Source organism: Pleurodeles waltl, chromosome 1_2 (assembly GCF_031143425.1).
Source record: "Pleurodeles waltl isolate 20211129_DDA chromosome 1_2, aPleWal1.hap1.20221129, whole genome shotgun sequence".
Taxonomy (NCBI): Eukaryota; Metazoa; Chordata; class Amphibia; order Caudata; family Salamandridae; genus Pleurodeles; species Pleurodeles waltl.
Window position 1 is genome coordinate 1,154,302,755 of NC_090437.1, and position 17,765 is coordinate 1,154,320,519.

The window sequence follows — 17,765 nt, forward strand, 5'->3', positions numbered from 1 at the left end:
GATTCAGACTCAAAGAAGTGCTTTGCGAGCAATAACATTTTCAGTAAGTGTGGGCGAAAAGGCCATTATGTTAGGGTTTCTAGAGAGTTTAGTAGAACAAACAAATGTGTGAATTCCAATGTGGGAGCGTTAAAAGTACGGGTGAAAGTATGTTTGCAGACAGAGTACTTATAGTGAATAATTATCTCAAATATGAGTGCTCCTGTCATTGAGGAAAGGAAAGGGGGGAGAATGTCTAGACCTACTGCTCCTTTCATTGTGTGTGGTGAGAATGTTGAACTCATGATTGATTCTGGGTCCAGGTGTACCATTATTCCTGTACAGCTTTCAAAATGCATTGGCAGGATGTAAAGCTCTTACCTAACTACATAAATCCTTGTGGCTACCAGGGTGAATCTGTAGATATCTTAGGGTACATGGAGGGTGACACACAGTATGGCTCAAGGAGTACGAGAGGCAAAGTGTATGTATTAATTGAAGGCTCTCCAATCCTGGGATGGATGCATCAATTTGATTTGAACATTATTTTGAATGCCAGAGCTGTTAAACAGGTGTTGTTTGTAGAAGACGTTGCTCTGGAAGATGTGCTGGCAGGTGCAAAAAATGTTTTCAATGAGAAACTGGGATGCTTGAGGTGTTACGTCCACAAAATCAAAGTAAAAGTGGATGCTAATCCAGTACGACACAAATTGAGGAGAGTGCCGTTGTCTGTATGTGACGGGTTGAAGAGTTTGTTAAAAGAAATGCTGGATGAACGGGTCATTGAACCAGTGGAAGCTTCAGAGTGGATTTCGCCTGTTTTTATTACCCAGAAATCAAATGGACGCTTGGGATTTTGTGTGGATTTGCATTCAGTGAACCAAAATATTGTAATTGATGTGTTTCTTCTGCCCAATATCAATGAACTCTTGACCTTGGTGAAAGATAGGAGGTACTTTTTTGAGGAGTGCTTACCACCAGATCAGACTGCATGAAGACTCCAAATCACTCACAGCTTTTGTGACTTCCAAGGGAACCTTCCAGTTTAGGTGCATGCCTTTTGGGTTGGCGTCTGCTGCTAGTGTTTTCCAACGGGCAATGACTAAAGTCCCAGAAGGGATAGATGATGTGATTTATTTTCAGGATGACATATTGGTCATGGGGAGAACTAGAAATGAACACAACATCACTTTGAGATTGGTGTTGATGTTGATACAATTGGAAGAGTTTGGACTCACGCTAAATCAGGAGAAACGTATATTCCTGACTGAACAAGTAGAGTATTTGGGCTACACTGTTGCCATGGGGTCAGTTAAACCTAAACGTTCATTGTTGGATGCTATAAGCAAAGCACCTGTCCCGAAGGATAGAGATCAATTAAGATCGTTTTGGGGGTTGGTGGAATATTATGCTAAGTTTGTGGAGAAATTTGCAGAGAAGACAGAATTTTTTTTTAAAATGTTGTGCAAAGGCGATAGATTTGTGTGGGAAGAAGAACAACAGATTTGTTTTGACAATCTTAAGAGGGAGATATGTCAAGCAGGAATGTTATTGGTGTTTGACAAAAGTTTGAAATCAGCTCTCACTGTGGATGCCAGCGCATCCGAAATAGGGGTAGTGGTTTCACAATTTCATGACAGAGAAGAAAAGACTGTGGCGTTTGCCTCCTGCACATTGACGGCTGCTGAAAGAAATTATTCTGTAATTGAGCGTGAAGCTTTGGCAGCAGCGTGGGGTGCTAAGTACTTTCGTGTGTATCTATGGGGGTTACCTTTTGTCATAAGAACTGATCATAAGCCGGTAGTAAGGATCCTAGCTCCAGGAGGAGCAGGCAAAGTGTCGGCAAGGCTGGCTAGACTAGCAGCCAGACTTGAAGAGTATACATACTCAGTTGAATTTTTACAAGGTTGGAAGAATGTTCAGGTTAATTGTCTTTCAAAATTGTCATTAGACTCGGAAATGGTTGATGACGTTGTAGTGAGGTAGGCAGACAAAGAAAGTGCAGTTGCATCTGTACAAGATGCAGTTTATAGTGGTACTGGATCCTTCTCGGGGGTGCAGTGGAAAGAGGAAATGGAAAAAGATGCAGCTATGAAGGTTGCAGTCAAAATGATTCAATGTGGTGAAGCAAGGGAAAACACTCTTGCATTGGCTGTGAGACCATATTTGAAGGTGCATGAGGAGTTATCTGTGTGTGGTGAAGGTGTGATCATGAGAGGAGATTGCTTTAGTCCTCCTGTAGGGTTGAGGTTCATGATATTTCAGCTGCTGCATGGGGGTCACCTAGGGCAAGGTTTAACCATTAGGAGAGTAAGGGAAAACCTTTGGTGGCCAGGCATGGATAATCAAATCAAGGAATGGGTAGAAAGATGCAGTATGTGTAAAGAGAGTGAAAAAAGGTTGTTACTTGAAAGAAGTATTGAAGGTCACTTGAAGGGTCCAGACGAGCCTTGGCACACAATGTGCTTGGATTTTATTGGGCCGTTGGGGGACTTTACCTAGTTACATGAAATTTGCGATGGTGGTTGTGGATGTGCATTCTAAGTGGTTGGTGGTAGAGTTCTTGAGGGATATCACTACAAAAACTACTATTGAGGTCTTAGAAAAAAAATTCAAAGGGGAAGGTGTTCCAGTGGTTCTTATCACGGACAATGGCACACAGTTAACTTCGCCTGAAATTAGGACATTTTTTAAGGCATGGGGTGTTAGACATTCGTGCACCTCATTATATGATCCCAGGGGAAATGGGGTAGCTGAGAGAGCTATTAGACTTCTCAAGGGTACTGTTCAGTTGGCTCTTGCAAATCATTGTGATGTCAGGGAAACCATTTCATATATGGTGTGGGCGTAGTGTACCACACCACATAGTGCTACACAGAAAATTCCATTTGTGTCCATGCGGGGACGGTTGCCAGGTACAAGGTTGGTTCCAGCCTGGTTGAGAGAAGAGTTGTGTGATGATACTAGAGTCAGAAATCATACCAATGTTAGGTCTGTTGTGAGGGATAATGTTGATGCCAAGCCACGAGTGGAAGTAGGTGATTGGATCAAAGTGAAATCGGGCAGGATTCAGGGAGGCTTGACCAGGTTCAGGGGTCCTTTTCAGGTCCAACGTGTAGGCACATTTTTTGTAGTCTTAGAAAATGGTGAGAGATGGAATTTTCAGAATGTAGCCTTGTATCAAAAAAATGGGGTTGTTATGGAGAATGCTGATGGAGGTTGCTTGGGGACAATGTTTATGAGTGATGATGAGGTAGTCAAAGGGAATAGTACAAAGTCTTTAAATGATTATGTTGTGCACGGAGTAGATGAGGAACTAATGGATACGCGTGATACATGTGAAAATGATTCAACTTTGGGCAAAAGGTTCAGGAAGCCTACAAGACCATCTTATTTGAGGGACTTTGTTAGGCAGTACATTCTTTCATTATTTTAGCTGTTATTGTTAAATTTGTTTGTGTGAGTGTTTTATTTATTTGGCTTTCATTTTATGTGTTCATTTGTTGTTAGTTTTTAGAGAACAGGGGATGATGTGTTGTGATGTAATTTAATGTTCTAGACTGTGAGGCGTGCAGTATTCCAAGGTTGCCAGTTGGACTGGAACCTCGGTAGGAGACTGACGCCAGGTTGTGTACTTCCCGAATAAACTTCGTGGGATAAACATCATGCGTCCGAGCGTTTAATCTCAACAAGCTGCTTGCCTGATGATGGGATGACCAGGGGTCCTTGTGCTGGGCATGGTCTATGCATGGACGGGCACAGATGGGCTTGCCTTTGGCACTCACATTGTGTTTGGTGGTTACGGAAACACTCCAATTTCTGAAGAAATTGGCTGATGCTTTATAGAATGCAATTACAGAATTTCCTCCTTATGGAGTGTCACAAGAGCTGAGCAGATACAAAATTTAGCAATTCTTTCAGCAATTGGAAGACTTTCTATTAACACCCAAAATTAAATCGTTCATTGGACTCCAATAAAATGTGCAAGAGATATTCTCCCTTTCCCATTTATTGTTCTACATTCTTTTAAAGAACCGTCCAATGAATACCGTCACCGTAGACCTCTTAAAAACTACCCAGATATCATTGCCAGAATACACGAGCCTAAATTCCAGATCTAGAGGGAACTAAGTACTTTTCTGAACCTCTTTGCATGCATGCATATCCACCGCACACAACTGTAATATGTTGGTTAGCAGAAGACCCTAGGATAAGGGAATGGGATAAGACATAGAAACAGAAAGCCCCACTCTGACTCATCACACTGCTGGGCACTGACATATACTCTACTGTGTCTCCTCTACCATAATGGATATAGAAAGACAAGGTCAATATCTTTAATGCCTTGTCTTTTTATTTAGTCTTCTAACACCCAGTACAACAAACTATACATCTCCAGAATGTATCTATGCCTCAGACTCTCTGGGCTATTAAGCACTGATATCCCTCTAACTAAAACATACGTAGTATCCATGTCATTGGTGTTATTTAAAGTTTGTCATACACATTCTGTGCTTCTGATTTACATTGAACAGCCATCAGTCTTAAATAGTTCATACTGACTTCAATGAAACACTTTGATAATACAAGAACATCGACCTTAAACGTAATATATACATTGAGGAAACATCAACAGGCCTCACACAGCCTCGTACACATTGTGTAGTAGCCTGTATAATTTATACTCCTTTTCTGAAGTGGTACTTTAAACTATTCAAGTTAACTTCCAAAATATAATTAAATTACTCAGAATACATATCTGTAATGAGATTCAGCGTCACGCGTCACACAAGAAAACAGTCTTCAAACTTTCACATGCTCTGGTATCAAGGCCCTGGTTGCAGTAACAATATATCTAAATTGCCTAGCAAAGACACTTTGCACCACACGGAAACTTGTACTCATTGGCTTCAAAATGGCAATCAACATTTCCAAACATTGTGAGAGTTCTTTGGGTTCATGGGAAATGCAGTCCTCTAAGTTGTGTTCAGGTGTCGATACATAGAGCGTCCCTCAATGATACGCATCATTATGCCAAGTGTTCCTAGTGCTCTAGGTGCCCTGACAGTCTTTCTTTCTCCTAGAATAAACTAAATTCTACTAAATATTGTGCTCTCGTGCCTGCTGAACTCTGAAAAATGAGTCTGTGCTACAGATCATGAGAATATCAAACAAAGTAGTATGCTTGAGTGCTTATTGTTGCTGATTGTTAGAGCTGCATGACTGGTAAAGATAAACTCGTTTTTCTCTTCATCTGGTGGTCCTTAGAAACAGTGTTAAACAGTGCTAAACCGCGCTAATCCTGTCGCCGGTCCGCAATCCAGATACTTTATTATATTTTCCATCACATAAACCGGACTCTTTAAGTATACAAAAGTGTTGTTTTGGAATGTATCCTTCATAATTCGACAGCGGATTTATGACAACATACCACCACCAAAATCAGGAGTCAAAGCATGTCCTTTCACGTTCTAAATTATTCACGAAACATTATGTTATCAGATACGTTTCTTTAGGAAATATTATTTTCAATCGCTAGATGGCGGTACAAATACGCGATTGAAAAACAACGGGGCGAATTAAAATGACTAATGCCTTACTTTCCAAAGAAATGTCTCTTGGAGGCGCACATCTGGTTTAAGTCTGCGTTGTCTTGTAAGTTCTTAGGCTAGGTCCTAAAGATCAAATGCTACTGTAACGTGAGACCAAAATGAAAGAGGAAAATCTAAACAGTGGCACCACGATGGCTTGTGATATGGGTAGAGTGGGCTGCAGGGGCTAAAGCCTTAAATCAGGAGACAGCCAGACCAGCAACCACTAATCCCATAATCAAGACCGACCTTGCTCAATTTGCGGTTTAGGAGGGTAAACTAAAAGCATGCGTAGAGCACGACACAATAGATACACCACTGACAATAACAAAGATAACGTCACTGTTTGAAAGGTCAGGGTTGTTTTTAATTACCAAATTACACCTTTCCGTAAAAAACGACAAGAATAGTTTGTTAACGAATGATATATATCTGCTGGAGAAAAAAAAAAGATTTCGTATACTGGCGTATTTCTCTGTAGTGCACCAGGTGCCTGTGGTTATTATTATAATACTAGGGGATATGGACCATGTTCTTTGCTTGCATTAGGGGCCATGGCGTCATGGCACTAATTTCTTGGAAAGTTTCTCTTGTAGCAAAGTACATATCGTTAAAGAGCTAGGCAATACAGAATGGTACAAACATACATGTGACAGGGAATTTAGGCCTCAGGTAAAGGGAGTGATTGCTTACCGGGTTCACCTTATATTTTAGAACAACTATTTATAGTTAACGTGCTCCAAAACTGTGTGCGATTTCAAGGGAGTTCATCAAATTAACGTAGAAACTCGTAGAAATAAAATAAAATCGACACATCGCTCCATATTCCTTGAGTAACATTTACGAGCTGGGACCTTACTTCGACGCGGAAGATATTGAGCATGATAAAAAATGGCCTGAGGTAAATACGGTTACCGTGAAATAGCGAATAGGGTGCGGAAAAGACCATAAGGACCAGTAATACCACATGGTATTTCACTTTGTGCACTTTCTTACCTTGTGAGCTCACCAAGGTAATTGATGGGAGATTTCCTCTGGCATGAATCATGGTGGGAGAGCAGTCTGTGTAATTGAGCTGAAATGTCGAGTACTTTAAATGGACAAGTACTGCCCTGCACTGGGTAATTGCACTGCTGCTATACATTGACAGGGAGAGTACTGGCAGTTCTCAAGAACAAGCAGGTACTTTGGATAGTGAGTACCAGCACTTTTGTATTTACATGCAAAGCACTGCAAATATCTGTTGTGGAAGAACGAGCAATTTGTTTCTTCTGTTTGTGATGTTCCCATTGTAGTGCGGAATATCGAATCCCAAATATCGATCGATCACAAAATCGTGACATCATTATCGAGTGAGAAAGTATCAAAAGGTAAGAACACAGAGAGAGGTAAGGATTTATTACACTTAGCTCCACATCTACGTACCTTGACAGTAAATAGATCACTGTGGAAAGTGTATGTGGAGCTAGGTATAGAAAATACTTGGAAACATACTGTGCAATATTCTGTGCCTCAATATTGTGGTCAAAAGGTTGTGAAACATCAACATTTGGGATTCATCATTCCCAGCCTATACATGATGTTCCTAACAGTGCAGGAATGGGTCATATCTGGGAAACAGGCCAGTGCAGTAGCTTTTTCTGTCTAACAAAACATTTTCACCTTTTCCTTATACCGGAGAAATATGAATGCTTGACATTTCACCAGGAAGTACTGTGACTTGTGAGGTAGAACGGTAGTAAATAGTATGTATGGTGATGATTACAGGTAGGTAACCAGAGCATTATGCGCACCAGTTATGAGTTCTCAATCTCTGTGGCTCTTTCCATTTGGACTGCTAGTAGGGCTGCTTTCAATCACCTGATTATGGACAGAGCTCCCTTTTCAGGCTTCATGGCTCACTATCATTCATAAATTGTATTATATGGGAAGAGCAACAGAGGATTCCTATGGCTTTCATACGCTCCTGCTAAACCCATTGCTGCTGATAGTGGCAATAAATGAGTCTGGCAAGAATTACCCCTGATTATGCCCTGTGCATTCAAGTATGTTCCTATTGCCTCCCTAAAACAAATTCGAACTTTGCTGTTTAATGATGGATCATTTAGCCTTGTACATATGTATGTATATATGATGTACTTGTAAAGCATGCACATAGTGAAAAGATGTGGAGTCTGTACAGGCCTGGCCATGCTGTTCTAATTTTGGGTACATACTGATCCCAAAGGCGAGCATGACAGTCCACCGCCATCATACCTGAGACCTTGCAACGCTAGAGGGGCTGAACTGGTACAGGAGTCTACCATAGCTGCTTATTTTCCATAAAAGTTGGGTCCAAGCTACAGAAACTGGAGAAGCTTGTTGTCTACCTCAGGAAGCATCCTGCCTTAAGCACGAATATCTTGACCTTTTGCTTGGAGCACGCTGATAGAATTGTCTTCAGCCCAGCAGTGAGGACCCTGGACGTGACAAGAGTAAGGAAGCCTTCTTCAAGTTCCAGTGACCAGACCAGCTGATTGCATTCAATTATGGGTTCCCCAGAGTGAAGATATGGGCAGATATGAGGGTGGGCCGAAGATCACATCATCCTGCCCCGGGGTATATGAATAATTGGAATCCTTCCTATGCATATTCCTTCCATGACCTAAAATACAGCACTCAAAATGTTGGTTCACCATTGAGTATGAATACTTGGGGTACCCCTTCACTTTCCCCTGGTGCCCACTGGGATAGCTCAATGGACCATTGCCTTCCTGCCTTCTACCTTGTGCAAAACTTTGTGGCGTGGAAGGCAGGAAGATGGCAGAAACCCACTGCATCGTTGCCATACCTGGTATGACAGAAGCAGGGCTGGCTTTAGCATTTGTGTTGCCCTGTGCGATAGTCTTATTTGGCACCCCACCCCATGACCACCTCCTCTGATTCCCTAACACTCAGAAAATGTGCCACTCATTTCTCCACAGCCCCCTTTCACATACATTCATTTGTTTTAAAGTGCTTGTGAAGGCTGGCTTTATGAATTTAATCAGCTACCCACATAAAATATAGTTCTGTTATTTGCAGCAGGCATATTAACCCTCTACAATACTTTATGGCTAGTCAAAGCTGTGCTAGACAAAACTCCCATTACTCTCTCTACCTGTCAGGAACATAAATCACAAGAGGTGTCTTGACATTTTAATTGCTTCCTGAAGGCTGGATGCACAATAAACTTTTCAGCAGGTGCTTTTAAATTGCAAGTTTGTAAATTATTGCTAAACACAGCACCCCCCTGAGGTCAGCATCCCCCCAATCCAGGTCAGCACCAGGTGCGTCGGCACCCCTCCCACCACCCTAAAGCTGGACCTGCACAGAAGCATAAGGGTCTTTAGGGTTGAACCATTTTGTGACTGTCCTCTTTGTCTCTGTGTCCTTGCAGCCAGGGAGACTATTGGGGCCAATTGCAGTACAACAATCAAGGAAGGAGTCTGAGCTGGTTTTCTCTTGCAATTCACCACCCCTACGCCTACACCACTTGATGGCGCTCTTGGTGCCCTGTCAAATTTTGTTGCCAGAGCTGCCTCCAGGCATGGTGGTGTTTGGAAGCTGCTGTGACTCCTACTGCCGACATTCTGTTGGGGTAGAGAGACTGGTGTGCATTTTGAAGTGCACTGCTGCAAGCCTGCTCTGGCCTGGAATTTCCCACCTGGTTCTAAGTTGAGGGAGGGAAAGAAAGTTTCTCTCGTGAGATTGTGGAGGACTGTAAGGGTGATTTTTGTGTTTCTTTTACTTAGCTAATGTTATGAGTTTAGCCTTGGCAGTTTTGGAGTGTGGTACTGTGGTTTTGGGGACTACATACATTAGCAGATGCTGGAGGGCAGGCAGGAAAGAGGAACGGCAGAGACCCTGCGCTATAACAGCTGACAAACCTGGTATTAACAAAGTAATCCTCCCGTAGCTTGAATAGTGAGTTAGAGCTGCAGGTAGCCCGAGATCCCAGGGGTACTGGGATGACCCTTGTGCAATTTTTCTTCCTGTTAAAAGAGGTTTCCAAAGCAAGTGAGGTGCTATATGTGAGTTGGGGGCTCTCAGCCCTGAACAAGCTAACAAGTTTCTACTTGTGGGAGCAGAAGAGATCAGTGGTTCCTTCGAGGAAGCTAATTGTCGTGTCCCTGCCCCAGAAAGAGCACGTTCATGCAGGTAGGGGTCTGGGTGATTCTTTTATTCTTTGTCAGGACAGCCAGCCGGAGTACAGAATGGCCCTCGCCCCTGATAGCGCGTCCAGTCTTTATAAATTACCTGTACTTGGACACGCTGGAGGTCGGTGAACCTTTTAACCGAGTTGGGTTCTCCTCATCCAAGAATAGTCGGATCACTCAAATCAATAATCAATAACCGTTTATAATCAATAACAATTTGTATTTTGATACGCCATGATCTTTCAGTCATGAATAACCACACTGGTTTATTAAAAGTTAATGAGTTTATTTCCCTATATTAACAAAGCTAGCACGATATAAGTAAGTCTCAAAATCAAATGATATACTTATACGAACATTACTAGCTGTCCATAGCGACGGAAGAAACGCAATCTACGCAAAATCTGGATTATATTGCATTCGGTTATGGCAATACAAATCACTAGTGTAAGCAATTGAATTTGACTAATTTCATACATCGGTCAGCATAACAAGATTTCAATTTAGCATGGTGCATCAAATGGATACCTCAACTAACCTCTTATTAACATTGGCATGTGGGGCTTCATGCAAAACAAATTTAGTCAACACAAATTTAGAAATCTTCTAGCTTGGGCCCTATCAAAATAGCAGTTGGTACCTAGGAAGGAAAACACAATGCATAATACAATTATCCTTTCATGTTTACCAAATACAATCAGCATTCAAGGAAAAGTCTTTGTCCTTCAGGTACCGGTTCGATCAGCATGGGGCGGATTTCATAGGGGCAAAGTTAAAGCAAGTTCCCTTGCGGCAGCAAGGGGAATGGGGCAAAGGTTACTGCATGGGCAAGACGGAGCAAAGTTAAAGTTAAAGTCTCTAGGGTGAGAATTCTTTAAAGTCTCTTTCTCTGCGACAGAGAAAAGGCATCAGAGGGTCATTCAAGATGACTTCTTGAATCAGGCTTCAAAATGGCATCAAAGAAAATGGCTGACTTCTCTTTGTCCGGTGGGTTTAAGTAAGAAACATTCCAAATTCTTCAGGGTCTTCCATTGGAGGGTTCATAGGGTGGCTTCCTTTTGACTAATGAATAGTGCCTTTCTCCTAGTACTCATTTATGCATAAGGTGTCCTTGGAGCCTTGGAACACAAGTTGCAACAAAGTTTGCCAATTAATTTTATCTTAGTGCCTTTATTGTCTGCACCTGCAGGAACTGACCTTGCATCAAAGAGGATGAAACCAGCCTAGCACGAAACCTTGAGATAAGTGTATTAGTCATCTCTACTGGAAAAATACAGCCTTAAAATAAAATAAAGTCTTTGTTAATGCAAGAAAAAACCACGCAATTAAAATTTGAGACCAGGCAACTAAGCCAAAGCCTCTGCTAAATTTAAGCTAAGCGTATAACAGTTCAACAAGAAAATCATGGAATACATTTGCAATTATGACGGATTACTACATTTGTCAATTCTTCATGATTAATTAAGCTCGTTTATAATAATGGCGAACTACCCCATGGGCACAATTTCCCACGTATATTATTTTTCTTTGCTAAAATCACACTACCTTATACGATTTTGGTTACTTGATATACGAATATTTGTTAGCCTTTCTTTTTCTGCTTCATCAATCCCTCCTATGATGACTAATTATGTCATCACATCAAATCTTCCCACAAATTTAGTTCCATTAAAATTCTGTTTTAGTAATTTGGCACTTCAGTCAATTCCCTCTTCCTTTTTTGTTCCCTTTGATTTTTCTCTGTATATTTCTATCATTTTATTTTGTTCTTTCTCTTCTCTTTTCCTTTTGTTTCTTGTTTTCAATATTTTAATAGCTTTCCATATTCCCCAAATACCTAATAAGCAAATTAATATTATTAATATTCCTTTTACTATTTTCAGTAATATTCCCTTCCAAATGTTGCTGAGCCAATTTCCCACAGAAGCAAATCCTTTTCCAACCTTTTCCCATACTCCTGGTTCTTTCAATTCTTTCAAATATGTACTCTCGTTAGTTAAATTTGTAAGCAATTTTCTAATTTGCCCACTGTTGTCTAGAATATAAGAACAACAGTGACGTGCACTAAGCATTTTGCAAACGCCGCCATCCTTTGCTAAAAGAATGTCTAAAGCAAGCCGATTTTGAAGAGTCATAGCTCTTTCTGCAGCAAGTTCAGCATTCATCAGGATTATAGCTCCTGAGAACTTTGTCAACATGTTATCCACAATAGTAGACAACTTTCGTATTTTAATTGAATTCAATATGACTCCTACTGAAGGAATCATTGCTCCAAATATATCTCCTACCACACCAGAAGCTGTCTCCCTTTTCTGAACATGATGTGATTCAGACAGCTTTGGAAAATTCTTTAAGTCGTCCAATTGATAAATCTTTGGAAATACTATTCCCAAATAACATCTCCCATACCATCCCTTTGGAAGACGATAATAGGTGTTAAGTCCACAAATATAATATACCCCTGGAATAACTGGGTCTAGGCCATTTAACATGAACGTCTATTTAGCTTGAAACAAAAACGTATGTTTACATTCACTCGTTCCAGCAAAGATTGTGTCATAATATGATTTAGGTCTATATATACAAAGCCTCCCTACGTGTATTGCATCTAAAGCTAGTTTCCCTTGTGTCTTTATCGCGGCAAAAGCATAGTTATCTACAGATGTCCTTTTGTGTAATTCCCTTTCTAATTTCTCCTTCCCCACCTTCCTCCTATCGTCAGTGTGATCTAAAAAACTTTTCTCTATTGGTGAAAGCAAGCATGTAAGGTTTTCTCTGTGAGCGTAAGCTGTGTGAAAAGGTGACAATGGCTCAAAGAAACCCCTAACTAACTTTATATAATAATCTCTTGCTATTTTACTCAGGTACTCAATTATGGGGACATATGCAAATACAACATCATGATTGGAATAAAAGTAGTGAATATAGTCCTGGCCATAAAATCCGGTCATTAATAAACTACATGAAATTCCATACGTAAGAGGCATGCTATGATATGTCACTCCTTCCTTTACTGAGGTAGGTATTTGTGTGCACACATAACAATCTTTCGCATCCATTGTCTCAACATACTTATTCAGTAAGCGATAGAAAACGTTAGAGGATAATTCTTTCTTGTCGTGTAAATACTTCTCGTCTTGTTCGAGTTTCTGTAAAGGAGTTAATTCAGTAGTAGGTTTAGAAGTAGAAGCATCATTCGCGTCTCTCTCATTCTTCCCATGCATTCCAAGAACTATTGCTATAATTATTAGTACACATGCAGTTATTAGACCTATACACATGTATTTACAACACTTCATTTTATGTCCCTTTGTAGTACTGCAGGCATGATCTATATAGAATCAGAAAGTTGAAGACACTTTATCAAATCAAGTTTGCAGATATATATAAAGCTGAACAAGTTAATGTTCACACTGTTTTCTTTTAGCAGCTTAGTCTCTTATCGGTTTAGCAGCTTTGTCTCAAAATTGGTTTCAAAGTCAATCAGGTTGTCAATGTCTTATTCAGTAATGTTTATGGAATTTTACTTTTCAGGTACCAAAGTGTCGTTCTGCTTCTTCGTTCTCAAGACTGAGAGATAGGAATTAGTCTGACCAATCGTTAGTGGCTATGTATGCCCACTCCGGACCAGAATATCTTCTGCTCGGTATTCTTTTCCTTTTCAATTTTGCATCTCCTTTTGATTCTCTCTCGCTGGTGCCTTGTTCCTTGGCTGGGTCTTTCCCTTCACTTGGTGTTGTTATTGTGACAGACACTTCTTTTCTTTTTTCTTTCAACTTTGGCCCTTCACTTTCGTTTAATATTTCTTTAGTCCTTAATTTCACTGGCGATATGCTTTGTCTCCGTTTCGCACTGTTTTCACCTGATGGACCTGCAACCGGTTCTGGAAGAGTTTGAACAATTTCACTCTGTCCTGTCTTGTCTTCTCCCCCTAGGAGGTCAATCAGGTTTTCCTTTTCTTTTCCTGTATCGTCTTCTTCTGTGAAAGCCCTCCTCTGATCAGGCTCTCCTGCTCCTTCACCTGTCGCAGGCTCTTTGTCACCTTCGGGATCTTCGTCACTTCCTGAGGCTTCTCCTCGGTCCTCCTCAAATGGATCAGCTGTTTCTTCCTCAGAAAATATTTCCCCTTCCTCTATTTCTGCTTGTTCGCCTCCAGGTTCTCTTTGTCCTGTCTCGGTGCCTGGTACTCTCTTGTCAGTCGCAGGTGATTTTAGCTCTTCAACTTCCTCTTCTGTGGGGCACGTCACCCTTTTCGTGTGACTGGCGTGAATCCAGTTGGGAACTCCCGCACATTTCACAGCGGTGGTAGTTGTCAGAATCACTTGGAAAGGTCCATTCCAACGGGGTTCCAGACACGACTTCCTCACGTGCTTCTTTACCACGACCCAGTCACCTGCTTTCAGGGCGTGTCCTGGACCTTGGATCGGTGGCAAGGTGGTTGCCTCCACCTGGTGAGAAAAAGAGCAGACCACATCAGCTAGACCTTTGCAGTAGTCCAATACCATATCATCGGTAATATTTACAAGTGCATTTGCAGGGACTGCTGGGAGTCTCATGGCTCTGCCCATGAGGATCTCATGCGGTGACAGTCCAGTTTTTCTATCAGGTGTGTTTCTCATTGACATTAACACCAAGGGCAATGAGTCAGGCCATTTCAAGTTTGTTGATGCACATATTTTCGCCATCCTCGATTTCAATGTGCCATTCATTTGCTCCACTACTCCTGATGCTTCAGGGCGGTAGCTACAATGCAATTTTTGTTCAATGTTCAATGCTGCACACAATAATTTGATTACTTCGTTATTGAAGTGACTTCCCCTGTCTGATTCTAAAGAGATCGGGAATCCGAAACGTGGTATTAGTTCTCTCAGGAGTAGTTTTGCAACTGTGAGACTGTCATTTCTGCGTGTAGGGTATGCTTCGATCCAATCACTAAAAATACACACAATCACCAACACATACTTCAAGCCTGCATGCGTAGGCATCTCAATGAAATCCATTTGCATCCTGCTGAATGGCCCACCTGCTCTTCCAATGTGGCTCAAATTTACTACTGTTCCCTTCCCTGCGTTCATTTGTTGGCAAATGACGCAACGATGGCAAACTGCTTCAGCAACTTGGCGGAATTTGGGATTAAACCAATCAATTTTGAATAGTCTAATCATGGCATCCCTTCCAAGGTGGGCTTGTCCATGATACAACCTGGCCAATTGTGTTAAAAGACTGTCTGGTAGAACCAATCTCCCTTCACTTGAAACCCACAAATCATCTGGTTTCTTTATGCATTGTAGTTTGCTCCATGAGAGTTTCTCATCTTTACTGACATTATTTTGTAGGAATTTCAATTCTTCAATTGTATCTACAACATTTAGGGCAAAGGCTTCACTTGTTTCAAGTTCTGGCTCATTTATTAAGTTCCATTCGTCTCTGAGCAATATACAGTTCAATGTGCAAAACCTTGCGACTTGATCTGCATATCCATTTCCCAAAGAAACAAAGGCCCTCATTCTGACCCTGGCGGTCGGCGGAGAGACGGCGGTCGGACCGCGAACAGACCGGCGGTATTAAAAATGGCATTCTGACCGCGGCGGTCCCCGCCGCGACCGACCGCCACTTCTCCACTCCGACCGCCGCGGCGGTCATGACCGCGGGGCTGGAGTTTGCGCACTCCGGCCCGGCGGTCGTCCCAAGACCGCCAAGGGTATTATGACCCTGCCTACCGCCGCGGTTTCTTGCGGGCGGGAACCGCCGTGCGAACCATGGCGGTAAGCACTATCGGGGCCAGGGAATTCCTTCCCTGGCACTGATAGGGGTCTCCCCCACCCCCCACTACCCACCCGAGTCCTCCCCCCACACCCTCCACCCCCCTGCCACCCCCCAGAGGTGGTACGAACCCCCTCCCCACCCCCACCCCGACATGCACATACATGCACCCCGACATGCACACACCCCCAACATGCACATATACACACCCCCTACACACACATACACAACGGGGACACATACCCGCACACATACATGCCGACATGCACACCCGCCGAACTAAACACATTGCCCATAGGCACAGCAGCACTCCCCGCCCGCATGCACGCACTCACACACCCCCTCTACACACTCACACGCACACCCCCATGCACGCACACATCACACAACACCCCCCCACCCCCTCCCCTCACGGACGATCAACTTACCTTGTGCGTTGGTCCTCCGGGAGGCGACGGGAGCCATAGGGACGTGACCGCCAACAGAAGACCGCCAACAGAAGACCGCCACACAGAAATGTGGGTCGTAATTCTGGGGGCGGTGTTCTGCTGGCGTGGCGGTGGAGGTTGACCAGTCTCCACTTTCCCGCCGACCGCCAGTGTGGCTGCTGGCGGTATTCCGGCGGAACGCTCCCAGCGGTCGGAATACGCGCAGCGGCATACCGCCGCGGTCGGCGGTCTTTACCGCGGCGGTAACTCGGCGGTCTTGCGAAAAGACCGCCAAGGTCAGAATGAGGGCCAAAGTCTTGTGATTTCGAGTGTGCACTGCATTTTACCACTGCTACTTCCGCTGGTAACTGGATGGCGTGTAACAATTCTCTTATTCTTTCACCATTCTTCACTGGTGATCCCGAAGAGGTCATGAAGCCTCTCTGTGACCACAATTGTCCAAAATCATGCACTATTCCAAATCCGTACTGACTGTCAGTGTAAATGGTGACTTTCATTAATGCGGAAAGTTGGCAAGCTCTAGTAAGGACTACTAGTTCCGCTACCTGTGCGGAGTAAACTCCTTGAAGCCAAGATGCTTCCAGAACACCTGTTATTGTACATACAGCATATCCTGCTTTCAATATTCCTAGTGCATCTCTTAAACATGAACCATCAACAAAAATAACTTGATCGTTTTCTTCCAATCAGGTGTCTTTGATATCAGGTCTTGGTTTTGTACAAAATTCAGTCACCTGAAGACAGTCATGCTCGATGTCTTCAGTGTTCTCAATTTCAACATTTTCACTGGGGAACAAGGTTGCTGGATTCAACGTAGTGCACCTTTTCAGCTGCACATTGGGTGAACCCAAAATTATTGTCTCATACTTTGTAAGCCTAGCACCGGTCATGTGCTGTGTTCGGGAACGTGTCAAAAGTATTTTGACTGAGTGAGGGACCATAACTGTTAAAGGATGTCCCATCACTATTCCTTCACTCTGATTTAGGCTCATACCAACTGCTGCTACAGCACGCAGGCATCCTGGCAATGCTGCTGCGACTGGATCCAAAGTAGCTGAAAAATATGCTACTGGTCTGTTTACGCCACCATGGGCTTGAGTCAAGACGGACAAGGAACATGCATCACGTTCATGACAAAACAATGTGAAAGGCTTTGTTTAATCAGGCATACCTAAAGCTGGAGCTCTGCACATGCATTCTTTTAATTCAATAAAAGCATCCATCTCATCTCTTTTCAGCACTATTTCATCCAGCGCATCTTTCTGGGTCAGTTTCCATAAAGGTTTTGCTAGAGTTGAGAAATTGGGAATCCATTGGCGACAGTAGCTCACCATTCCCAAAAACTTTCTCACCTCTTTTCTTATTTTGGGTGGACTCCTTTGAAGTACACTTGTTATTCTTTCTTTCATGATTCTTCTCGACCCTTTTTCTATTTGGTGACCCAAATATTTCATTTATTCTGGCAGAATTGTAATTTCGAAGGGGACACTTTGGGGGTCATTCTGACCCTGGCGGTCATGGACCGCCAGGGCCAACGACCGCGGAAGCACCGCCAGCAGGCTGGCAGTGCACCCTGGCCAATTCTGACCGCGGCGGTAAAGCTGCGGTCAGAAAAGGGAAACCGGCGGTTTCCCGACGGTTTTCCCCTGGCCATAGGAATCCTCCATGGCGGCGCTGCAAGCAGCGCCGCCATGGGGATTCCGACCCCCTTCCCGCCATCCTGTTCCTGGCGGTTCTTACCGCCAGGAACAGGATGGCGGGAACGGGTGTCGTGGGGCCCCTGGGGGCCCCTGCACTGCCCATGC